The following is a 27,569-nucleotide window of genomic DNA, read 5'->3' as shown; positions in this document are numbered from 1 at the left end:
ACGCCCACTTCGTACCTATCTTCTCCATCACCAGCCCAGACACTACTAATAGATCATAGCAGCTAACTGTTAGTGGTGGATACAGTCCATTTTACCTTTACCCCTGTGGGTAGACACCCTACCTGCTGTCCCTGTGTAATTCTCTCTTTCTGTAAAACTGTGTAGTCAGTCGTTCCTAGTTCCTCAATTCCCTCGAAGAACTCGATTTCAAACTCAGTGGAATTCGAGTGTGGAATTCTGCTGTACTAGATCATGAATTGGCATTTGATACTGCAATTGGCCCAATTTTAGGGCTGGAAAATCACGTTGGGAATGAGTTGTATTGGAACCAGGTCCTATTCCCTCCTCCCCTTCCAAGGCACAAGTTGAGCATGCAGTGCTCTCCCATGCCAAACAAAGTCCTCTCCTTCTCTACCCTGCCCTCCCCGCACCCTGTACCAGCCCTCATTCACATTTACCACCTGCTAAAAAGAAGGCGGTATATGTGAATATTAATCCAGATGGAAGATGGAATACCATGCAGAATTCTGCCCAGAAAAAAAATGGTCTGTGCAGTTATTGCAAACCCATAAAAGGTGATGGGAGGAATCCTTGCAAACAGTGTAACCATTAGCAGTCACTTGGGGTAGCATCCCAGATTGTATTTGGCCGACTATGCCACCTCAGTTTAGTCCCAACCATATGCCAATCAGTGGTAGTCCCGCTCCAATAGAAACAGTCCAGCCCGAACTGCTGAGCTGAGTCCTCTCCGGAAAAGAACACATGCAACTCAAGTCTGGTTTCGGCCTATTTGGGTGCAGTGTGTTTCCAGTGATATTGTGAGCATGGGACATGTGTATGGGCATACCCTTGGCCACGTAGACCATTGCATCAAAGACAGACACAAAAGGTGATGGGTAGAAGACTTGCCAAATAGTCTAACCACCGGCAATTACTAAGTATAGAATTCCAACCCATCGTTTTTTTGTCCAACCTGCAAAGTTATTTACCATCCATGTGGATTAACTCATAGTTGCACTGCACTGGCTGAGTGTTACCACACTGGGTGTTTCTAGGTTCAGAGTTACCATGCGGCCAGTACAGTGCAACTCGTAACTTCTTTGAGCAGTGTTTACTGCTTCCTTCCTTGCCTTAGCTCATAGAAACGGTTACCAGTCTGTACGTAGGGTGTGTGTTGCCATTAGTTCACAGTTGTTCACACTAATTACTTGCATTCAGAGCCTTCATAACAATTCAATGTTATAGCTTCTTAGAGGAAGCACTTCTCTGTGAAAAAACTCCTCCAACAACGTAATCACCCCATGGGTACTTACCTGTGTACAAACTTTACTTTTGGCCAATGTGAATAATTGACAGAAACTACAGTGCCACGCTTGGGCGTGCTTACTCAACCAGTGCTTCCCAAACTTTTAAGATCACCAACCCAACTTTTAGAATGACACGTTTTTGTGACCCACCTACCTTTAACAGGCCTGAGCCAGTAGTAGTAGTAGACATGCTATTAAAATTAATTGGATTACTAAAATAACAGTCTTTACAATGTTCTTGTTCCTTTTTAACAGCAATTGTTTGTAAACATCCAAACTTTGACCACACCCTATGTCTTTTCATGACTGTGCTCAAGATATTCATCTGCCTGTAAAAGTGGCAGATGGTGAACTGCACTGAAGCAGAACACTTTACAGAGCAGGGTGCTGGCCTATGGCATCTATTCACTAAAATCACAGGGCTTCTGAAATATCATGGTGTTGATAGCAGAAGGTTTAGCAAATTTGAAAAACCTCTTCTGCAGCAAAGTGTGGGGTAAGGCTTAATGTCCATATTTGTGATGTAAAGAGGCCCAGTGGTGCATTTTGAACTCCATACATATATTGCAGATTTACATAGCACAAACACTGCACAAGGGTATTGGAGGGCTTTATATGACCACCAGATTATTGTATATGAGCTAAGATTCATTTAATTTTAGGCATAGTAGAGTAAGGGCCTGCTGTAGATCTTGGCGGACGTGTTACTCCGTCACAACAATGGCAGTTATACCGTCCGCCGAAATATAAATCCTGTAGGATATAATGGGATTTATATTTCGGATGCTGGATATCCATCACCATGGTGAGGGAATAATCAGTCCGCCAAGATCTAAATCAAGCCCTAAGTGATTAGCGCACTGCCAAAGCAGGGACTCAAATCTGGTTTCCCAGATCCAAAGTTGACATCTCTAGCTGTTAAGCCACATTTCTTTTTCTCAATTTATATCTGAAAGTCATACACAAGTAGCTTGATTGTTTGGGCATGTACGGTGAACACATTCTTGTTGAAATGGTTATAAAGTTAAAAAAAAAAAAAAACAGAGGCAAAAAATACTAAATGGTTCACCCAGAGTCTTGCTTGGGAATACTTAGGGTTTGTTTTAAAACTGGATTTAGAGACATCGTTCAGTACTTTTGCATCAGTGGTGCTGGAACAGCTTTTTAGAATGGTGGTGCTTACATCAGTGTTTCATCACTGAAGTTACATGGATTTCGAAATACTCTAGCTTCAAATGAAGTGTAGCAGACAAACTCAGCAGGAGAGTGTTAAGGGTGTAGTATGTAGTTGGTGGTGCATTTTGGAGCATACTGTCGCAAATGGATTATTAAAACATTGTGCTGTAGCACAGTATCATTTCATTGAAACAGCCGCCTAATTTGCACAGACATTCTCTTTTATTGATTGCAAATGGTGTGTGGAAATTGGGTTTCAGTGAACATTTATAATTTTGCATCAATGAGTAAAAGTGCCATGATTTGTTTTGATCCTATTAAAATCTTTGTTTCTATCACAAAAATGTGCTTTTTTTCCTTGCCTAACTCATGATATATTCTGAAATACATGTACAGTTCATTTAAGGGTATCCACATTTTGTTGTGTTACAAAACAATGACATACTACAGCATTTCCTTTCACACTCCCTGTACCAGAACAAGATTGTCACATAGTTCACTTTAAAAGCTCCTTTCACTATGCAGTCAGAGAGAGAAAAGCGAACACCAAACCCCATGTTAATAAATATAAGCAGCAATTTGTCAGAAGACATAGCCTGGCATTTGAACTGTCTTTGAAGCACAGCAAATGTGACAAGATAAATAGAAAATGTAAAGGAACCTTTATTTATTGCACATTCACAACCTACCAGAAATCGACTGGTGACTCACCAGTAGGTCGCGACCCACAATTTGGGGAACACTGCCCTAGAGTGTTGCAGGATCCAGGTATATCCAGCAGTACTTTCTTCCAAGCCTCTTCTTCTCATCTATTTCCAAATTCGTATATTTCACAGGTTGTTGTGATTCATTCTTCCATACGCACAGTATCTGGTGCTTCACTTTATTCTCACAACCATTCAGTCTCAGCCACCAAAAGACAAATTGGGTATGCCTTTGGTATCACCTATTCTACATGTCATGTGTTATAATAACCTCATCACTAATGCTCCAGGCACAAGTTGTGAAGACTTGCATTACAAAAATGCCCTTGTTACAGGACAGTTTACCAGCCACATTCATGCACAGCACAATCTGATCCTTTAGTTTTGTTTTTGGTTGGCATTAAGCTTTCACACATTTAATTTGCTTCTTGCAGAACCACGTCTTGCTCTGTGTCCTTCACTTACTCATTCTTGGATGTGCTCCCACACATCACTTCTTATAGTCGCAGCTATCAACTATGTCTCCACAGTCACAATATCTCCTTACTCAACTAGTAATGTTGACAACTAATCAGTAATATCATGTTTGAACCCCAGGATGCACTCTCTCCTGAAGCTTAACTCTTCTGATGTTCTCTATCATCTTGCCGCTCTGGAAGTTGTTTCCCTGTCTTCTTTGTTGTGATCAAATCTATTAGAGGTCTCTTGTTAGTTCTGACAATGAATTTCAGATGCCCAAACGAATTGCCAGTAGTGAGCAACCCTTGCAAATGTCAGTGCTTCTTTTTCTGTTGTAGAATCCTTAATTCAGACCCTCTCAGTGGTGTTGATGTATACAGTACTGTCTCCTTCCTTCCATTCCTCTCTTGCCTGACCCTCTGTTACTTGCATTCATGTATATCATGATCTTACATCTTGTATTAAACTTTATCAAAAGGTTTAGAGTTCATCTTAAGAGATCAACATTCTTTATAAAACTCAGTATGTATTGCACATAAATATCTCTCTTTTTAAATTATTTTTCCCCTAGCTTTGGTTTTGTCTTCAAACTTGATAATAAACTTGGCATAACACCCAGCCAATCCAAGAAACAAGTGTAATGGAACTGGGTTTTGGGATGAAAGGCACCCACATAATTCCCCAAATAATTGTGACCTTCTGCTGCTACTTTATATATATATACAGATAGATAGATAGATAGATAGATAGATAGATAGATAGATAGATAGATAGATAGATAGATAGATAGATAGATAGATAGATAGATAGATAGATAGATAGATAGATAGATAGATAGATAGATAGATAGATAGATAGATTCACTGAAAAAAACCATAGGTTTTAGGGAAAGTTATAGTTAGTTGGACATTTCACTCGTACAAAACCAGAGAAATTCCCCTGTTATAGTTAGTTCAGCTAACTATAACTCGCGCCCCCGCAATGCACTGTTGATGACGTCACATATTACATCACTCATGACATGGTTAGTGACATCACTAATGACATCACTGATGACATCATCCAGTGACTGTGTGTTTCTGTAAAGTTTAAATATGTTTAATATATATAGGGAAAGGCGTACTGAAGAATGAGTAGGTGTATAAGTGTGAATGGATGATTTAGTAGGTGCGTAAGTGACTATAAGTGAGTGATTAAACGTATCTTACTGAATGCATGGGTTAGTGACTAAACTGTGTGAATGTCTGTATCCGTCTGTCTGTTGGTGTGTAAGCAGCTGCATGGGTTTGCGAATAGCTACATGAGTGTCTATATGGGTTATTGATTGGTTGTCTGAGTATCTGTATGGGTGCCTGAGTGTTTGTGTGGGTGGGGGGTGTGTGACTGTGCATAGATGTGTGAGTGGGTGATTCACTGGGTGCATGATTTCAAGAGTGCATCTGTGATGGACTGTATGGGTGGGTGAGTGTGTGTATAGGTGTGTTGGTGATTGAATGTATATCTCAGTGGTACATGTGTGAGTAACTACATATTTGAAAGGCAGTATATATGTGTGTTGGAGTATATAAATGGCTATAAGTGAGAGTGTGTGATTGTGAGAGTGGCTGTATGGATGAGTGTGTGCTTGTATCAGTGATTGTATAAGAGAGTAAGAATGTGCTAGTATTTGTAGAGTAATTGAACTGGTGTGTGTATAACTGTATAGGTGAGTAAATGGCGGTGTGATTAATTATTTGCATGACTGACTAAGTGTGTGAGTACCTCTATGGATGAGTGGCAGTGTGTGAGTGTCTATATAGGTATATGAGTGCATATGATAGTCCTGTACTGAGTGACCATAAGTATGAGTGACTGTACAGGTGAGTGAGTGGAAGTGTATGTAAACCTAAGAATCAGTGAGTGGGTATGTAGTTATTGGTGTTGGAGTTTTTATGGTTTTGAGAATGGCAGTCTGTAATTTAGAGTGGGTGTATCAAAGGTTATATTAGGGTGTGAGAAGATCCATCAAATTATCACATGGATGATGTCATCAGTGATGTCATCAGTGATGTCACTGACCATGTCATGAGTGATGTAATATGTGACGCCATCAGCTGTGCATTGCGGGGGCGCGAGTTATAGTTAGCTGAACTAACTATTACGGGGGACTTTCTCTTGTTTTATACGAGTGAAATGTCCAACTAACTATAACTTTCCCTAAAACCTATGGTTTTTTCAGTGAATTTCTAAGGTTTTTTAAATGCTAATTTCTAACTATAAAGTGCCTGAAACCTATGGCTTCTTCAGTGAATTGCAAAGGTTTTTTAAATGCTCATTTCTAACTATAACGTGCCTGAAACCTATGGTTTTTTAAGTGAATTCTGAAAGGTTTTTTAAATGCTAGTTTCTAACTATGCCTACAGAGGTAGGACATGTGAAGAAAGAAGAAAAAACGCACAGAAAGAAGCAAAAGAAATACAGAAAAACTGAACCAATTGTAACGGGGGAATTTCTCCGTTTTTGTACGAGTGAAATGTCCAACTAACTATAACTTTCCCTAAGACCTATGGTTTTTTCAGTGAATTTCTGAGGTTTTTTAAATGCTAATTTCTAACTATAAAGTGCCTGAAACCTAGGGTTTTTTCAGTGAATTTCAAAGGTTTTTTAAATGCTCATTTCTAACTATGCCTACAGAGGTAGGACATGTGAAGAAAGAAGAAAAAACGCACAGAACGAAGCAAAAGAAATGCAGAAAGAAGCAACAGAAGTCCACAAAGACGAAGAAAAGTGCAGGAAGAAGCAAGACATGTGCAGAAAGAACCAACAGAAGAGCAGGAAGAGGCCTTGTTGCAAAATCATCCTGTGCCCACAATTTTTTCAGACAGGTACTGGTGGTAGCTGACTCTGACTAACCAGGCCTAGAGTCAGTGCTCTGCTAAAAGACACTTAGAATACAGTGAAAACACCTTTGTACACTAGGGAACACTATGCGTTGGGGTACCCCTGTGATTAGCATGACCTCCCCTGTAAGGCCCTAGTACATAATAGGGCAGGGAGATTGAAACTACCTCTAAGTAAGAGGTGCAGAAATATGCTACTTTAACTAGTAGTCGCGTTTGCAGAGTGGTGGAGAAAGGGTGCTCTGCGTCCAACCAACGCTCAGGAGTTCCGCTGCGTAGGATTTACAGGAGGTACCAGGAGGGATTCTTGGCCCCCAAACTCCCTCAGGACTAAATTGGACTTCATCCCCCATCCCATAGTCTGCCACGAGGCACGTTTGCAGAGTGGTAGAGAAAGGGGGCCATGGCCTCCAAAGACGTCTTAGCAATCCGACCGTGTGAAACTTACTAGAGGTAACAAGAGGGGTAGTTGGCCGCCAAGGACATCCTTGGGGGCCAACTTCCCAAACTATTACCTCCAGTCAGTCCCACACAGCAGCACTGGTAAGTACTCGTACCAGGCCACGCCCACTTTGCCCACCACTCCACAAACGCGCTCCCTGGCACGCTCTTGGATGGGGATTGAAGTCCTTTTCACTGCTGGGGGTTCTTTAGGGGCCAACTAGCCTACCTTTTACCTCCAGTAAGTCCCACACAGTGGGGTTTGTGAGAGGTAGACAAAGGCCATTCCCCCTTTCTCCACCAATCTGCAAACGCGCCCCTTGGCGCGTTTTAAGTTGGGGGATTAAGTCCCCTTGAATCCTGAGGCTCCCTGGGGTCCAACTAGCCCACCAGGTACCTCCAGTAAGCACCACAGAGCTACGTTGCAGAAAGGTGTAAAAAGGGGCATGTCCTGAACCACCTCTCTGCAATGCAGCGCAGTGGCGCTTACTGGAAGCATCTGGTGGGCTAGTTGGCTCCCAGGGGCCCTCAGGATTGACAGGGAATTAATTCCCCAACTTTAAACGTGCCACAGGGCGTGTTTGGACACATGTCAGCTCAGGCCCCACCCCCACCCTTCACCCCTGTGCAAACGTGCCCTGTGGCGCATTTTTAGTTGGGAGATTAAGTGCCATTAAATCCTGAGGATCCCTGGGGTCCAACTAGCCCACTAGGTACCTCCAGTAAGCGTCACAGAGCTGCGTTGCAGAGAGGTGTAAAAAGGGGCATGGCACACATATTATATGTCTGCATTAATGGCAGCTATACGGCTTTCATGAATTTCCAAGAATTTACATAAGTAGGACAAGAAATAGTACTTCTAGAAAATATTTGTGAACTGCATTTTAGCTTTAGCAAATATGCTTGTGTAGATTTGCTCATGCAGAAATCTGAGTATTTGCAAGGTCACTTTCCCTCCAACCACTTTTTACCCAACTCTGGAAGAAGGTTTACATCTTCCATCGTCAGGAGTAAATTTCCGACATTACTCAGTATGGGAAAAGATTAAAGAGTTGTTTAAAACCCTTTAAATAAACATACAAGTTAGTAAGTTTCAACAGACTCAAAGGGTCATTCTAGCCCTGGAACTATTGCTTACACAACCTTCAGCCCCAGTATGTATATCTGCGGAAACGTGGCAACATAAGGGGATTGCAAGTATTCAATCACTACTATGGTATGAGCCCTGGCATAATCAGAGAGGCTACATCAGAACTCTTATAATGAGATTGTTGCCATAATTTGTCGCTTTGTTGTTTTAACCATGCAAACATGTTTTAAATGAGTTAATCATTGCAAAACACAGCAAATTCTTAACAGAATAAATAGTCAAACTCTTGACAGAACAGGGTATGCGGTATACACAGAAATTTAGATACTGCACTATATTCCCACAAAACAGACGAAAAGCTTGCCATCAATAGCAACTAATCCCAGGTCCAAACACATGGTCTCAATAAGAGCCCCTATTTCTCTCAACCCGTTGCATTACAGTAATCCTTCTGTAAGCATTGAGTATTTGGTTTCATATGTACTTTAAAATAGTTACATGTTGCATGAGAAACTGTACCCTGCACCACTTACACCCCCGGATTCAGCTTTTAAGTTCTGAAAGAAAAGTGGTCCTCAAGAAAGTACTTTAACAGTGCGTGAAAACATTGGCAGTCAGTTAACTTTGGGATAATGGCTTCAAGTGACCAACCAGACAATATGCAACATACTAAACCGGGCAGACAGTGACCAGAGCGCCCAAAAATCACATTTTCAATTTCTTCCCTTGTGTCAAATCCAGGTCTCTGTAAATCTGTTGGATAGCTGCATTAATATCCTCTACTAATTTACGGCGCTCCTCTGTATTTTTTATACCTGTTGGAAACGTACTCCTGTTGATAAAGATGTTCTTAAACAACCAGATTGTAAAGAAACAGTAAACCACATGGAGATATATTAACGCGCAAATCAGACCGTTATATTAAAGCAGGCTATTTAGTTGAAATTTCATGCCAAACTTCCACGGGGTGCTATATACATATTTTAACATCTGAGGCACATTTCGATTGGTAGGTGTGTCAAACTGTGCAAGATGTACCTGAAGGAAGTCTGCTGTCTGTTTGGGGAGCTTTGCACCCACAAAGGTGAAATGGTCACTGTGGAACTTGCTTTCAAAGTGGTTCTTGATCTCGTCATCATAGTATGTGCGTAACTTGCACAGCGAGCAGACGTACTGAATCCTGGAAAATATGGGGACAATGTGAGACATAACTTCTCCACAAAATGCAACAACTAGAGTCCACAATGGTATTCGTGTGCGATAGTCAAGAGTACAGTGATAACATAACACCAGCTTCTTTAAGGTATCAAATTCAACAACTTGAACAATTTGTCAAGCTTCAGACTAATCCACAATACCAGTGGACACCCACCCCACAGTACATCATATTGCTCAGGTTGCAAGCTCACATCTACCAAGGAGAGAAGCAGTTACCGTTATACCATGCGGTCACGCTGCCTCTTCTTTTGTCGGTCTTGCGTTTTCTTGCCTGCTTGAAGTTTGTGTTTCACCTCGCTTATTTTCTCTTGATTCGTTAAAGAACCTGCGAAAGAAGATATGTCTGTCACTCGAAAACAGACAGCCAATCATACTGGAGAAGGTGGGCATATTTTAAGATGCAAACCTGAACTTCTTTCAAGAAAACTACTTAACTTCCGGGAAACTATTATTTCACACCCCGTTTACACTTTCATACATAACTAATTCTCCCCGCAAAGGAACAATAAACACCTCACCTTTATCAGCTGCACCTTCACCCTAGAAGGAAAACGCACAAAGTTAGCAACAAAGACAACAATGATAGCCAGGTATAATCAGCCTTTGGTGGTTCTACTAACAAAAATCCATACATAACCACTCACATTTGTCCCAGCCTCTGCCCCATCTTCTCCTTTCTCTTCTGAAATAAAGATATATATTGGTTAGCTACACAGTAAGTATCACTGGGAACAGGAATGCACGACATTCGCAATGTTTATTTAATGGGACTGCACCCTTTAGATAAAGCAAGTGGTTGGAATATCATGTAAACCTAACCTAGGGTTTCCCGATACAATGAAAAAATTGAAATATCGCAGTGTTTTAACTTTTGTATCAATGGTTCACCTTTTTTTATCTATTATAAAGTGTTTTTCTAATTGCAGTGACTTTAAATAAACAATTCTTCTATACAGTAAAGAAAAAAAATCGCAATGCCCTGGGCCAGCACCACAAAAGGAACCCACCAATAAACAGGCACATACATAAGTCACAAAACTGGCTAAAAAAACAGAAGGAGCTACAATTAACAAGGAAGGTGGGGTCTTTGTCCTGGAGTTATGCAGACTAGCACTAGATCACTTGCGATATTGAATACTTAACCAATGAGGAAAATACCCACAACTAAACTATATTCAAGTACGGTAGCGTAAGCAAATCTCAACATGTGGAGCGATATTCCTCGATTAAAAGTGGCAAGAGATTACGTACCAACCCTCGCTTGTTTATTTTAATGCTGTTGAAAACACATGAAAGCCTCTATTTAATTGAGCTGCAGCAGAGAACTTAGCCCAGCCAACGTGTTTTGCCCCTGAATGGAGTGCAGGCCTGGGGCCTTAGCAAGGCTGTTTAAGAGTTACATATGTAATTCTGTCACTTATGTCAAAGAGAAAAATAAAAGTAGCAATATTAAAGCAGGTGATTACAAGTGAAAAGGAGAGATCAGAGAAACAACTATAAATATGTATTAATGGTATTTGCATTTGCATTAGTGTTTCACGTGCTACAATTCGTGCTAACAAACTACTCCATGCTTTTTTAGAGGGATTTGTTTTCAAATGTATTAGTATGCAATCTGACCACTATTTTACTAAAATATCAAACCACATGTTTATTATGAATGTAGACGGCATTTCCTATGCGTTTAGCACGTATGCCACCTGGAGGTAGTCATTTGAACAAATGTGTCTTTAGCATGCATTTGTTCAGCACAAGTTAGACTTGGGCGCTGGATTTTGGAGTAGTTTAATTTACTATTCCAACTCCAGTCTGTGCAACAGCAGGGAAGGTGTGGTAAATAATTTAATTACCGGGACTTAATTTGATACAGAAACATAATAAAAATAGCTCAGTAAATAAGAGGCAAAATCCGTGGTATTAGAGGTTCGGAATGGGCTTTATTCCAATGGACGATTCGAATCGGTGACTCCAAGTTCCATCACCACGGAGGTTCAGGAAGTGAAGTACATACTTTATTGATAGGTAATCACTTTTATACAATAGGCATTACAGTGAAACAAATGCTGGAGGCATAGCAATTGATAGTGAAGATAAAACATACATGCGTAGCAAAAGTGGGTGTAACTGGGTGTAACTAAAGAACGTCATCAGGTGTGATGTCATAATAGGGTGGTTCCATGAAAGAATTTCGCAATGTCAGCAGAAATACTTGGCAGAAATGCGCGCGCAGCAGCATGACGTGTGATTGACGTGCAACTAGGGGGTGAAGGGGACTTGACATTTAGCTCTACATGTGGCGACAGATGTCTGGAGGGTCAAGTCAACCTAATCCCGAATCATATCTAACATCCTATGTTTAAAGAACTATGTTATCCAAAAGAGAGGTCTCTTAGAGTAGAATCTTATTCTATACTGACTATACTGACTGTTAGTGCGTGTACAAGCGTCTAAGTGTCTACACTAGATGCGAGGGCAGAAATCTTCCATAATAATAGGGCTATGAATTACTTGCATAAAGACAGAGAAGCCGGGCCTTTGCTCGGTAGCTGGAAGAATGTTTACTTAAACTACTAGACAGGAATGCATTGGGCAGGGAGCGGAGCAGATAATTTCGAAGGTGAAATACAGTTTTTGGCAGGCAACAGGCTGATGTCAGGCATCGTGAGCCGCGCAGGGGATGAGACAAAGTTCATGGTCACAGATGCAGGCTCAGACTAGAGTTTTCAGAGGCAGAAGGCAAGAGAAGCTTGATGACAGAATCAGGGCCTACTTGCCTGGACTGAAAAATGGCATAAGTGAACCATATAAAGCCGGTGGCCTTTCATACTTAGGAATGGAATATCCGGCCTATTCATGGCTGATCTGAAAGAGGACATGTTGACGGTGGACGCACGTGTGTTTGCGTCTTCATAACTGGAACTGGAGGGAACATACATGTACTTGTGATTCATACATGAAACCGTTGGGGTCCAAGATAGGGGACATAACTGATCAGAAAAATCCATATTTCCACATTCCCTCCTTGTCCCCTACTTGCCCGTTAAGAGATATCAATCTTCATCAATCCGTTGATCTGTTCATATAGCATCATTTGTTCTTCTTTTTTCTTCTGGGATGAATGAAATCTTGGTGGTGGAATACACGATGTGGCACACAGACCACAGATCGCTGGTCCACATTGTAGACATAGACAGCAACTGAATAGTATGAGAAAGCCAATACCTAGGAAGGATAGGACCTTCCATCCAAAGGTAGATAATACACTCCAAAACCAACCGGACCAAGTCCAGGTGCCTGGATTCTGGTGTATCTGGCTTACAATCTTATGAAGGCGAGTTATGGCTTTATATACAGATGGCGAATTTTCTGGTATGAAAATGCAACAACTTGATCCGATGACCCTACAAGCTCCGCCCCTATCGGCCAGGATGACGTCAAGGACAAGACGATTTTGAAGCACAACAATCCGCATAGCAGACTGCTCTTCTGTTAAATTGCCTAAGGCGGAAATAGTTTCGTTCACTACTGCTTCAAGGGTTCTAGTTAATCTACGTATCAGCTTACTATTAGTAACGGTACCTATATAGGGAAAGAGACCTTTATTGAAATCTGTGTATTTTTCCCATGCTGTTTCAGTGTAATCGACTATTGGGAGATCTCTCCTTTCTCTATTGTGTACTAAATGAGTATTTCTGTGATAGTCAGGAGGAGCTAGGAAAACAGGTGGCAAAAGGAATCCAATGTAGCAGGTACCATCCCAATCTAGAGGCAAACGTACATATGCCGTCTGACCACATATGAAATAGGAATGGCGGGAAGCTCTAAATGTAGACTTGCCTTGATCACTAAATTCTATTACAGTGGTGCATCTACTATGGCCCATATGTATGGAACCATTCTTTCTTACACATAATTCACCCTTTACTGGGAATATTGACATCGCGGGCAAAATTGGAGTAGCTTCGGATTCGACATTTAGGATCATAAGATTAAGCGTAAAATTACCTAATCCATACACTTCATTTTCTAGATCAGTTCCTGTTCTTTTGGGAAGTCCCTCCTTGTTAGGGTAGCAGACTTTAAGTAAAACTAAGTTCAAATTTCCCCATACCCAGTTGTCTTGATAAACTGCAGAATTCGAATCTAGGGAATTAATTAAACTAAACCATGCTCCACAGGAGCCGTTGTGTGTGAACGGGTATGGAAAGAGAGGTAGAATTCCTTTATAATTCTGATAGGGAGGGAGTCGGCCACATATCCAACAATTTGTAGCATTGCTAACCTGATGGGAATGATGTAACATACTAATAAACGTGTTATTGCGCAGCGCAAATCTATAAGACAACTCATGCGGAGGTAATTCACTAAAAGAATGTTCGGCAGTAACATTATAAACATGTCTAGAAATAGGATAATATATGTGCAACAATATACTTGCAGTAATTATTAAAAGACTTAAGAAAAACAAAATTAATAACGTCACTGTGCAATGACTACGCAGTTATTTACAGTACGCATGTCGTTTCAACATTTTTCGGGTTTTTTCTCTATTCAGGTCTAAGGGATACATGTCAGAGACAAATTCAACCGCTTCACCTTGGAGAGGACTTAAACAATCAAATTGCCTGACTGGTTAGACCTGAGTTTTAGTTTGTATTGTTCGTGATTACTCATTTCAACCAAAGGAAGCTTTGAGTCAATGGGTGAAGACACACGAGGTGTGGTATTTACATCCGATGGTAGTCCATGAAATTTCTTGATATGACTTGAATGTACCCAGCCTTTTCTGCCTTCGATCTTCACGGCTGTCCTTGTGGTAAGCAATACGAGCTGAGGCGACCTCCACCTAGGATCCAGCTGAGACTTCCGATCAAAGTTCCTCACTAAGACCAGGTCCCCCGGAACTACGTCATGGGGTTTCACCTCAGTGTTGTCAGGAAAGGCTGCAGATACCTGTGAACGACAAGATTGTAGTGCAGACATCAAGGAAGCCAAGTAATCTGTAAGCATATTACAGTCAATATCAGTTATTTTGCGTGGTATAGGCGTCCCCCACATATTTGGTGGTCTGCCAAAGATCACCTCATACGGGGATAGCCCTGTTCGAGAGTGTGCTACCATTCTCATGTAAAAGAGTGCAACTGGTAACGCTACTACCCAGTCGACACCTTTCTCCCTGCATATTTTGGACAATCTAATTTTCAGGGTCTGATTATGTCTTTCCACGAGACCTTCTGCCTCGGGGTGTCGGACACAGTGGAATTTCCACTGATAGCCTAACAAAAGTGAAACGTGTTTCATTAGTTCGGATGAAAACGGCTGGCCGTTATCTGAGTAAACAACACGTGGTAAACCGTATCGTGGGAAGAATTCTCGAACCAACTGTTTGGCAGTAGTCGGGGCAGTGTAATCTGAAACCGGGTATGCCTCTGTCCAACGGGAAAGAGCACAGACAACTACGAGAACATATTTGAATCCTCGACATCGTTCCATCTGGATATAATCCATCTGGAGGACTTCAAAAGGGTGATCAGGAGGCTGAAATCCACCCTGTTCTACGGGAATGCTTTTTCCTGGGTTGAACTGACAACAGATCATACAGGTACGAACTTTTTGTTTGGCTGCTGCTCGTAAATGTTTGTTGAACCAAATGTGTTGAATGCTGTCTAGCATAGCTTTTTCTCCTAGATGCGCTGGACTATGTACAGTGTTGATAATGACTTGGACCATTGAATCAGGAAGGAACCACACAGATTTTTCCTTCGTCATCCATCCTTAATCCGTTTGGATCCCTCCTAATTCAGTCCATTTCTTTATTTCGTCTGGTGTAGCATGTGTCTGTATGTCAATTACGTCAAGAGCGGGATCTTTAACATTCATACACTGTGTTGGCGTCGGGACTATTGTCTTTGTCATGTCGGATGTTTGAGTTTGAGCAGTCTGTTTAGCTGTTCTGTCAGCTAGATCATTGACTTGAGAAATGATATCAGTAACTTTCGTATGAGCTTTCGTATGAGCTTTACATTTCATAATTGATATTGCAGTGGGTAGATGTATTGCATCTAATAAGGCATGAATGAGGGGTCCGTGCTGAATGTGGGCACCGTGAGAAGTTAAATAACCTCTCTCTCGCCACAGCACGCCGAAGTCATGTACAACTCCGAATGCATAACGTGAATCAGTATATATGTTGACTTTTTTATTTGTGGCTTGAATACAGGCTTGTGTCAGAGCGATGAGCTCTGCGGCTTGAGCTGACAAGGTATTTATGCAATTTGTTTCAATGATTTCAGTGTCCGTTGTGACTGCGTAAGCGGCCACTAACTCTCCTGTACTTGTTCTCATACATGAACCATCTACATACAACGTCAGGTCTGGGTCTGACAATGGGACGTCTGTCAAGTCTTGTCTGGGTTTCGTCGTGATTGTAATAACATCAATACAATCATGAGCTAGTGGGTCTATTCCGATTACAGGTAAAAGTGTGGCAGGATTCAATGTGTTACAACGTCTGATTTCTATATGTGGTTGGAACAATGTTAATTCATACCCTGTAAGTCGCGCTATAGTCAAATGTTGTGTTTGCGTTCGATTCACAAGAACCTCTACTGCATGTGGTACTTGAACTGTCAATGGATGTCCTAACACTATGGCATCGCTTTGTCTGATTGCTAAAGCTGTTGCTGCCACTGATTTTAGGCATGCAGGCAAAGCCTGAGCTACGGGATCTAATGTACTAGAAAAATAAGCACATGGTTTGTGTGATCCTGCTTGTTCCTGTGTGAGTACTGATAAGGCAGTACCTTCGCGTTCTGTAACAAAGAGTGTAAACTGTTTATTGTAACATGGTGTTGCTAAAACAGGTGCTTGGCATAAAGCTTTCTTTAGGCTTTCAAAAGCTTGTGTATGTTCCTGAGTCCAAGGGAGAACAGTCGATGTGGCTGCCTCCTGTGTTGTCAATTGAATGAGTGGTTTTGCTAGAAATGCATACTGAGGGATCCACTGCCTACAATATGAAGTGAGGCCTATGAAAGCCCGCACCTCCTTTTGTGTCTTGGGTATTGGCATGTTAGCTATTAACTGAATGCGGTCGGGTGTAAGCTGCCTTCCCTCCTTGGACAGCGAGTGTCCAAGATAAACAACTCGCTGGACACAGAATTGCAGCTTAGAAGGGGACACCTTGTGCCCCTTTTCGGCTAGAAATTGTAAAACCGTCAGTGATGCTTTCTCACATTCAGGTTCGCTTCTAGCGGTGATCAGCAGATCATCGACATATTGAAGCAGGGCAGTGTTTACTGGCATGTGGATACTGTCAAGTTCTCTTTTCAGTGCTTGGCTATAGATGCTGGGGCTTTCTGTAAATCCTTGAGGTGCGCGTGTGAATTTAAAGCTACGTCCATTTAAACTAAATCCGAACAAGTATTGGCTTTCCGGATCTATTGGGACGCTGAAAAAGGCATTCTTGAGATCAATTACAGTAAAGAATGTTGCTTCGGAATCAATAGCTGTCAGTAATGACGAGATATCTGGGACCACAGGGAATTGTGGCACAATGCATTTGTTCAATTCGCGCAGATCAATAACCAATCGATATACTGGCGGGGCCTTTGGATCTGTTCGTTTAAGAATCGGAATTATCGGGGAATTACATACATTGGAGTCAGTTTCCACAACCACTCCTTGGGCAATGAGCTCGTCAATGATTTGCAGTAAAGCCACTACAGCATCTGGTGGTAACTTGTATTGTCGCATTCGTGGTAGTACCACTCCTGCCTTTAGTGTAACTCGATATGGCGTAATATTCATGCAACCAACATCAGTAGGGCCTTGTGCCCATAAATGTGTAGGTAAAGTCTGCAACCGGGGATCCATGTCTCGAGACACATAGTGACCTTTGAAATCACGTAAAAACAATCTTACTCCTTCCGGAGAACAACATATTATAGCTCCTAGAGCTTTCAGTGTTTTTATACCTAACAAGTTTTCTGGACATGATTTAGTAAGCAATAAATCTGTAGTTCGGGTCAAAGGTCCTATCGTAAGTGGAAGAGGCTGTGATACTTCATTAACAATAGGTTTTCCTGAAAAACCAAGGGAAATATTCTGTAAGCCTGAGAGGGGTGCCCCTGGAACTTCACTACGTTTTATGGTTGTTCGACTTGCCCCTGTATCAAGTAAAAATTTTCTGTCTTGGCCTAATAATTCACTATGTACATAAGGTCCTTCTTGGTCCACAGGGACCTCGATAAGGGGTAAGTCAACTTCCCTCTCTAGGCTGGTTCATGCGTATCGTTGATAATCAGGATAGTCGTACTGTGCGGTCTGGTACAGCTGTCGTGTCGTGGTTTGTGTGGCAGCAACAGGCAGCGCTGGTGCAGCTGGCACAAACTGTATAGACTGTTGTGGAGCTGGCATGGACTGTGCATGCTGCGGGGCTCCTTGTTCATTCTGATCCTGTCTAGGTGGCCGTGGTCTTTCCTGTGTTTTACCTGTGGCGATATTACGCTTCAGGACCGGGCAATCGTGTATGTAATGTCCTGGCTGTTTACAATAGTTGCATGTCCCTTTTACAGGTCCTGCTGAATCACCGGAATGTGTCGTACCCTTTTTATGTCCTTCAGCTGGAACTGTCTGAGAGACTAGCATTTTCATTTTCGTGTCTTTCATGCGTCTTTGTTCATGTTCTTGTTCCTCTCTAATTCTATTGTGATGATACTGTAACATTTGTAACATTTGTGATGGGGTGTTACCTTGCCAGGTACTCTCGAATTTTAATACTCTATTCTTCACTTGGGGCAAGGAATTTTCAACTAATTTTGTCACAAACAGATGTGGGTATGATTCGCTACTTGCTTTTATGCCACTATTTATACCAAAACATTTTTCAAATCGGGCATAGAAATCACTAGTGTCTTCATCTTGCTTTTGTTTACAGGCTGAGATTGCACCCCAGTCTTCCATTTTCGTAGTTAATAAACGTGGCTTTACCTGTACTAGTAAACCTGGTAGTGCTTTAGTTTTATCCCCAAGCCCTGCTCCTGCAGTTCGGGCCTTTTCTTCTGCTTCTAATGCTGTCCAGTCTATCTTTTGGTCTCCCACCTCCCACTCTTTTTCCTTGAGTTTTTCATAAATGCCAGCAGGCATTAATACCTTTAATATTGTCATAATGTCGGGATAGGTATACTCTCCCATGAGTAACATGTCTTTAATTTCACGGTGAAAACCCGCTGGGTCTTTATCATGACTGGGTACCACTTTCTTCATTTCTAACAATTCTATTTTCGATATGGGCGTATATACAAATACACGTTTAAACTGATTGTCCTCGCCCTTTATTGGGTGTACTTCTCGTAAGGGATTCTGTCTGTCCATGTAATACGTCGTTCTTTCCTTGATGGGCAGTGAGACACGTTCTGGGCATACAAAAAGAATGTACTGCTTTCTTGATTCTAGTATTTCCTTAATTAACTTAGTACCTGAACCTCTCCATCTATTCGTGAGTAATTCAGTCAATATATCAGGTAAGGGACCAGGATCTGAATGTTGACTTTTATATAGTATAAGGAGTTGTTGAATCATATAAATCCCAGCTAAACGCTGTTCATCTGGGGTGAGGTTCAAAAATGTGTGTGCTACTGTATCATCACCATATTTTCCGGGACTGTCAACCCAATGAACGGCTGACCTGGCTAATTCTTGTTCATCCATAGAATCGAGTAAATGGTAACCCCTTCGTTCTCGGAGTAATTTGTCAGCGGCTTGGAACGAATGCTCGGGGGACCTTATATTTATTATAGGTGTTTGGGAATTCCTGTTATTATCTGGACATATCGGACGTATCGGGTCAGTAAAACATCTAGTACTATTACAAGATCTTCCTCTACCTACATAGGCTATGGTTTCTGACTGTCCTGTGGGCAGTCCTGATCCTTCCTCCTCGCTTTGTTCGAACTGGTCTACCGTTAATCTCTCTTCGTGTAGGCGTTCTATTTCTTTACGGATCTTTCGACACATGGCTATTATACATTTTTGCTTATCATGTCTCCCTTCTGATATATTCTGGCTCCATCTGGTAAGAATTTGCATTGCTTCCGGATCTACCCCCGGTCGGTCTTGATTTCTGATCACACAATTTATGAGGAAACGTAACAGTTCCCCCTGTATCTCCACTTTCTGGTATTCCATAGCTCTGTTAATACATTCAGAATCTCGCCCTGTTTGGACAAAATGATATATATTATCTAGATGCATAGTCATTCCTGGTAACTTCCCTAAATACACCGCGGCTCGTCTGATACGTAATGATGCCATGATCATTTCGTCCTCTTTGCCGGGCACAGGGTCATATCTACAATCTACTAGAAGTTCCTTAAGCGTGCGGGCATTTATGAGTTTGGGGGTACGTGGATGTGCTGATTCTTGAAAGGTAAGTTTATTTATTCTGGGTGGCGTAGAAAAAATGTTGGTAGCACCTCCGGTAGCCCCATCTGGGGTATCGGGCGTGAAAGGGTTCGTTGAACGCGATACAGCAACTATAGGTGTGGACACAACTGTAGAAGTAGTTGTAGGAACAGATGTGGAAACAGATGTGCTTGCCGGAACTTGTGTCAGGATTTGTTGCTGAAGAGGTACAGATACAGGATCTTGGCGTTGAACCTCCCCGGCAGACGGTCTATGTGGGGCGGGGTTAGCATACTCGGGAGCTGCGTCATCTAAGTATGAGGAAAGAAAAACATCTTCTGCTGTTCTAGGATGCCCCTTAGGATGCATTTTTATTGGGAACAATGGGGGTGGCAAGTCTTTTGGTATCTCCGGAGTAGCCTTAGGTAATCCCTCAGCCAGGAGGGGATACATACCATTCATAAGGGCATTTCTTTGTCTGTCTACTTGTTCTGATTTCACTCGTGTACCTTCTTCAATTAATAGACTTTCTGGGACTTTATTTGAACTCTCCTTATTTTTCTCCTCCTGTCGGAGTGCTTTTTCTATACGTCGATGAGATTGTTTACGCCATAACTCAACGGCGTCTTTCTGTGACTGTCTGGCTTTCCTTTTCCATAACTCTTCCTCTACTTTCATGATGCACTCTGCATCCCAGGTCCCAGCTGCGGGCCACCTCTGACTTTCTGGTAATTCCTTGGTGTAGTCTACCCATAAATCAAGAAATAATATAGCGTCTAAGCCGTGTTTATGATACATGAAGTACCCTGGAGTGTCCCTAGGAGGAATAGGAACAGCTTCTTCGAGTACCCCTTTTCTAGTTGTGATCTGTCTTAATTTCGAAAAGAGCGGCATATTGAGAACTGGTCTGATACTTGATCTTGAACAAACTTAATACAATAAACACAATAATGAACAGTCATTCATACCACAATATGCAGGACGTATTAACACATTTAACATTTTAACATTTAAATGAGCAACAATGATGATGACGATCTAAGGAAACTTAATCACTAAACATAATACTCGGCATTAACTGAATTATTCTGAATTTATATACTTGATATACTAGATATACTGCTAAACAGTACAGATACACTGCTAAAACAGTGCAGACCGGATTTGTGTACCCAAACCCGTCTTGACCGGCACAACCTATGTGCACGTCAGAACGCCTCCCCAGTAATGGTACTCACCGGGTAGCTCGGAACGGAAGGCCTCGGAACGGAACTGAACTGGACTGGACCGGACTGGACTCGACGCGGAACTTCGGAACTTCGGAACTTCGGAACTTCGGAATCTGGTGGGCCTCTGTATACCTCGGATCTTGCTCTCTCAGCTAGGCTCTGGTCGGGATACTTCGCACTTCTCACCGCCTCGTCTGGGTGTTGATCGCAGCCTCAGTCGCCCCCGCTTGACCGGAGGGAGATACAGGAAATCCTGCTGGTACGCGTTGTTGTCCGTCCAGCTGTGGCAGGAGACCGGGCCTGCAACGCACCGCCGGCGCGTGAGATGAGAAAGTGTCCCTGTTCGGGCGCCATTCATGTGGTAAATAATTTAATTACCGGGACTTAATTTGATACAGAAACATAATAAAAATAGCTCAGTAAATAAGAGGCAAAATCCGTGGTATTAGAGGTTCGGAATGGGCTTTATTCCAATGGACGATTCGAATCGGTGACTCCAAGTTCCATCACCACGGAGGTTCAGGAAGTGAAGTACATACTTTATTGATAGGTAATCACTTTTATACAATAGGCATTACAGTGAAACAAATGCTGGAGGCGTAACAATTGATAGTGAAGATAAAACATACATGCGTAGCAAAAGTGGGTGTAACTGGGTGTAACTAAAGAACGTCATCAGGTGTGATGTCATAATAGGGTGGTTCCATGAAAGAATTTCGCAATGTCAGCAGAAATACTTGGCAGAAATGCGCGCGCAGCAGCATGACGTGTGATTGACGTGCAACTAGGGGGTGAAGGGGACTTGACATTTAGCTCTACATGTGGCGACAGATGTCTGGAGGGTCAAGTCAACCTAATCCCGAATCATATCTAACATCCTATGTTTAAAGAACTATGTTATCCAAAAGAGAGGTCTCTTAGAGTAGAATCTTATTCTATACTGACTATACTGACTGTTAGTGCGTGTACAAGCGTCTAAGTGTCTACACTAGATGCGAGGGCAGAAATCTTCCATAATAATAGGGCTATGAATTACTTGCATAAAGACAGAGAAGCCGGGCCTTTGCTCGGTAGCTGGAAGAATGTTTACTTAAACTACTAGACAGGAATGCATTGGGCAGGGAGCGGAGCAGATAATTTCGAAGGTGAAATACAGTTTTTGGCAGGCAACAGGCTGATGTCAGGCATCGTGAGCCGCGCAGGGGATGAGACAAAGTTCATGGTCACAGATGCAGGCTCAGACTAGAGTTTTCAGAGGCAGAAGGCAAGAGAAGCTTGATGACAGAATCAGGGCCTACTTGCCTGGACTGAAAAATGGCATAAGTGAACCATATAAAGCCGGTGGCCTTTCATACTTAGGAATGGAATATCCGGCCTATTCATGGCTGATCTGAAAGAGGACATGTTGACGGTGGACGCACGTGTGTTTGCGTCTTCATAACTGGAACTGGAGGGAACATACATGTACTTGTGATTCATACATGAAACCGTTGGGGTCCAAGATAGGGGACATAACTGATCAGAAAAATCCATATTTCCACAAAGGTGTTTGACTTTGAATCCAACACCATTCCACCAATGCGCCCATCTCCAGCAAGTCGTAAAGACTTGTGTGCTGTGCGAATAAAGGCATGTTTGTTCTATTGCCGGCGCTGTGAAGGCATGGCGGGATTTCGGCTTCGTCCTAATGAACGTTTACCGTTTATTATAATTAAGACATGCTTACTCAAACCCAGCTAGGAGGGAGTTTGCAAGTCAGACGAGTAGCAGTGCAGCTGCCTCATGGAGGTAAATCATGGTCAAATATGATACTTTTACAACTTTGGCAAATGTGAAAATCCACCCAGCCCTGGTTCACAATGTTAAGCAGGTACTCGGTAGGGATACAAATTAATGAACAGTCCTGGATTAAGAGAGTCCAGGTCAAGGGTGCACGGTATTCTGATTAGCAGTGGGCCCAAACTCTTAATCACAAGCAGCAGGATTTACTAGCAAATCAAATAAAGCCGTTTGTGGAATAGTGTCAACTACAGTATGTGCAGTTAGTAGTACTGAAACAGGTAAGCGCCTCACAGAGAATTGCAGCTGAATAACAATAAAAAAGGGCTGACTGCACACAAAGACGGGCATTGCTAAACATGCATAGGTTTGAACTATAAGGATTGCTAGAAGTATAGTATTTTCCACAGTTAAATGTGACCGAGGCCATTAATAAAGGATGGTAACGTAAATCTGCTGTGAATGTTATGCAAAGCATAAGGTATTCGATTACACTGTTTATTACCTCCAGTGGTTTCATCGGCCTCCTCGTTCTTTGCTACTTTGGACTCTGGTTCTACAGCTGTGTTGTTTTGTTTGCGCTTCTTGGCGGCACCGTTCTTTTTATTAATTTTCTTCTTCTGTTGCGTTTGCTGCTGCATTTGACCCTGAAGCGATTCAATTAACAACTATAAAACACCTAGTCTGGCAGACACGCAGCACAGTGGAACCACCAGACACATAAAACTAGTTTTCCCAACAAACTGCGTTATTTAGGACAAACTGAAAGAAAAGCAAGTCATCTGAATCAGACTGTCTGGTCGCTGTTGCTCTAACATCTCTAAGCTCGGGCCATGGTCGCTAGAAACCAGACCCCTCCCAAATAAAAACCCACTCCCACTGGCACAATTAGACTAAATCTAGTGATGTGGATGTCCCAGGTCCCTTCTTAACCCACCTCGTCGTGGGTTTGGTCGTTACGGCGTTCACTGGCTCAGCCTTCACAGGGGCTTTTAGGGCTGCTTCCATGTGTGGCAGTCGTGCTTTCGACAGTTCTTTGGTCCGCCCCAGGGTCAGTATATCCGCAAGGGACTTTCCGGATTCTTCAAGTATCTGTTCCCGGAGCTTGGTAGAGGCGCACCCTTGAATTATCTGTCCCCTAATTTCTCCTATTTCGACGGGAAGTCCACAGGTGGACGCTAGGTTTTTAAGTCTAGCATGGTACGTATCCAGTGATTCATATGGAAGCTGGCGCGCTTGCCTGAATATGAACCTCTCGTAGTCTTGGTTGGCCATGGGTTCAAAATGTCCGTTGAGGGCCTCTATCAGTGTGTGATGGTTCTTGGGCGTAGCTTCTACTATAGTTTTGGCGATGTTATGGATGTCTTTGCCCCCCAGGTGCAACAGCATTGCTCTTTTCTGGTCCTTGTGGACCTTAGTGGCATCGAAGAATATGAGTAGGCGATCCACCCAGTCCTTCCACTTGGGTGCCAGCGATGAGGACGAGCCCTATACGATGAAAGGCTCTAGGGGGGGTATCGTGGCCATGGTCGCCACCTTAACTGGTGACTATAGTGTTGTCCGGGCCTCCCACGAAGGTCAGTTGTCCCTCCTGTGTGTGGTTCTCCCTTGGATCGTGTGCGTTTGCCAATGCTTGTTGACTCCACCTCTCTTGCCAGGGCTCCCAGTACCCAGTCTGGTCACTGTTGGCTGCTCACCTCTTCATGGAGGGGCAGGGGCTTGGGCTTCTTGTGGGGGTCTCCACCCCTCTTGCTGATGGCTTATTTCACCCAGACCCTGATGTGTGTCTCCAGGGTGTGGGCCTCCCTCATCTCCCCCTTGTTTGGCAGATCTCCCCTGATGCCAGATCAGTCCAGGGGGGCCTGATGCTATTGTGTGCAGCCTGAGCGCTGGAAATACAGGGCCAGCAGCACGTCGCCGGTAGGCCAGAGCCTCGCGTGCAGCTCACGTCGGGTGGGGGAGGGGCGGCACCACTTCTCACCTCGTATGGCTCGCGCTGGTGATTCTGTGCCTCCTTAAGCAGCGCGCTGAGGTGCAGGCGCTCCAGAGGCCACACCGCCTTTGAGGACAGCAGCGTTCACACGCCGGGGCACGAGCGCCGTGAGCCGATGACAGAGCTCGCGGCCGCCACACCAGCCTCCACCGACCAGCGAGGGCACGCCCACCCTCGTTGCCGGTTGTTGTGTTGCCGGTGCGATGGTGCGACCGGCAACAGGCATATGGGGAATCGCGGTAACGCGGCACCACAGGGCAATGACCACACGGGAGACAGGTATGGTGTGTTACTTGGTGCGCCCTCGTAGCCCTAGTGGCGTACGTGCGTGCGCGACCGTATTTATTAACTTAAGGTCACCTGACCTTCACGTTGTGCGCCTGTTGCGTCACAGGCGCAACACAACGGTCAGTCAGGGGAAATGCAAATAGCCGCAAAGCACATACAAGTATAACATTTTTGATCCCCCAAGTGTTACACGCGGGGATATATAAATCCGCAAACAGCCACTCTCACTATAACATACTACAGATATTGCAGAGTCGTGTGTTGCATTTAACAGAACCCAAGTTGTAAGCGGACAGGGGGTTAGGTGGGCACAAACGCCTGTGTATTTCGGTATTGGGACGGTCAAACCACGCCGTGGGATTACAGAACTGCATATTGTTGGGTGTTGGTGAGCTGGCATACAGAACGACTATGTATGTGAATGGGAACACCTCTAGTTAAGGTGCGTTAATGATTACGCTTATGGCTTTAAGGAGTTTGACATGGCACTGTGCTGGGCAGCGGTTACATTTTGTATCCCTTCAGATAGAGACTTGAGCGTATGAACAGCAATGGGCAGCAGCTGTTCAGCAGTGCCCATCTGGTACATTAAGTAAAAAAAATTAAATGGACGTGGAGAAGACACAGAGTGTACTTACTTTGTCTCCATCCCACACTTAGGCTGTTTTTCTTCGGCCTCGTTTGAAGCCATCTCCTCCGAAGCGCCTATTCCCAGACTCTCATTCCCTGGAACATGTTGATCTCAGGGTATGCTTTCTGGGAAAAGAGAGACGGGGTCGGGGGGAACCGGAGATGCCAGAACCCCACCCGCCCCCTGGCTGTGGCTCATTCCATTGTCCACTCATGCGACTGGGAAATGCCGGCATGGGTCTGTTTTTTCGCCCATCTCTTCCCCAGCTCCGACACCGCTGGCCAAAGTTGCTGCGTGCTCTGGTCTGGGACTGGTCCCTCCGGTTCCCGTAGGAGCTGTCATAGCGACCTTCATAGGCACTGTCCCAGTCATGATGCGCCTCACTGTAATCGTAGCCGGATCTGTAAAGATCACGGTCATTCAGTGAAGACCTAGAGTCGTAGGATTCATACCTGCAAGGAAGCAAGGAATCCAATCAGTAGCAGATAAGGCAATGGGAGAAAGAGCCTGCCGAGAAATGGCAGCACAGACGTTCAGCAAAAGATAGAAGAGAACGGTAATTGCTATATTAAAAAAGGTCTTCCTCATTTCATATCAAACAAGGCTCAGAGGTTTCACTCAACATGGGAGTTTTTCCATGTGTGATACAGCAGTCGGATGGCAGTGGGCAGGAATGTGGACATCATACAGTGCAGGAAGTATCAATCTTTCCAACAAGGTTGGACAAGAGAAGTCTACCTAGGCTGATTATACAAACCTGAAGCAATGGCTTTTTATGAGCCTCGGTAATACCAAATTGTGTTTTGATAATTTTTCACTACTGTGTCACTACTTTATATGGGAAAAAAATTCCCAAGCTGAGCAAAGGTTCCTGCGACAGCGCTGCAGTTTACATCAACCATTTTTTACCGTTTGGGCAAAAAAGGTTCCCATAGTAAAATTAGCTACAGTTCAGTTGCCCAAATGTCAAGGGGGTCTAGCATTCCCGCAAGTACGGACATATTATCAGGCAGCTTTATTGAATTTAGTGGTGGACCTAATATATTATAAGTGCATCTATGATAGTTTTTTTTTGATAAAATGGTAGTAGAAGGGGGAACGCAAACGCCCGCTTTTTTAAAAACAGCTAAATTACCAAAGAAAACCCGCTACAAGTCTCTACGAGAAGTTCAGTTTAGGCTTCAAGCAGTTTTTAAAAAAAATAGCTCCTCAGGCTTTCAATATTTGGGTCTGGGTGAGTGTAACAGCCTTGGCCTTCACCTGCAACTAAGACATATTGAGATATGGGGAGAGTGTGGGTTCTCTCAACTTAAATGTTTTATTATCCATAATAAAATAGTATCTTGGCAAGAAATTATGGTTAGGGCAGAAGGTTATAGAAAGCCCACATTCCTCGATGCGGATAGCTCATTTTATTTCCAGTGTTGAGGGCATTTTGAATACTCCAAATAATACCATGGTAGACCTTTATGATTCCAAGCTTTCGGGACTTGGGAAATGGTATTCTGTATTGCGGAAGGATGAACAGGCAAAGGGGACAGTCTGCCACATTGAAAAAATAGCTAGGGATACTGGGTGTAGATTTACTCCTAAGGAGTGGGAAAAAATATGTCTTTTAGGTCACAGATCCCTACACGCTGCTAATTTTAAAAGAATGTCCTTTCTTTCAAGATGGCTCGCTTATTGGACCCCGGCTATGATTCAGAAACGATATCCCGATCATCTTAATAAGTGTTTTCGTTGCCATCAGGAGGAGGAAGGAGGTTGGCTACATATTTTCTTTTTCTGTCCGCAATTGGAGCAGTTCAGGTGGGAGATTTTTAACGATATGGGAGTAGTTATAGGCATGAGTGTTTCTCCCCAGGCGGAAACCGCATTATTTGGGTATTCAAGGGACGAGGCCAACTTATCTGGCTCTGATAAGGTTTTTTTAGCTATATCTCGTATGGTGACCCGTTCCTTGATACTTCAAAA

General features: G+C 43.2%; 1 protein-coding gene and 1 pseudogene across 12 annotated transcripts in view; one reads left to right on the top strand and one right to left on the bottom strand.

Moving 5' to 3' along the window:
* The window catches only part of FLT3LG (fms related receptor tyrosine kinase 3 ligand), a 786,318-nt gene that overhangs the window by 331,513 nt on the left and 427,236 nt on the right, over window positions 1–27,569 (top strand). The gene's annotated exons all lie outside the window — the stretch shown is intronic.
* LOC146809472 (A-kinase anchor protein 8-like) overlaps window positions 8,762–27,569 on the bottom strand; it is a 30,035-nt pseudogene continuing 11,227 nt past the window's right edge.

The sequence above is a fragment of the Triturus cristatus genome, chromosome 7, assembly GCF_964204655.1.
Source record: "Triturus cristatus chromosome 7, aTriCri1.1, whole genome shotgun sequence".
Lineage (NCBI taxonomy): Eukaryota > Metazoa > Chordata > Amphibia > Caudata > Salamandridae > Triturus > Triturus cristatus.
The sequence above is the reverse complement of the archived record's forward strand: the minus strand, read 5'-3'. Positions and strand labels throughout refer to the sequence as shown.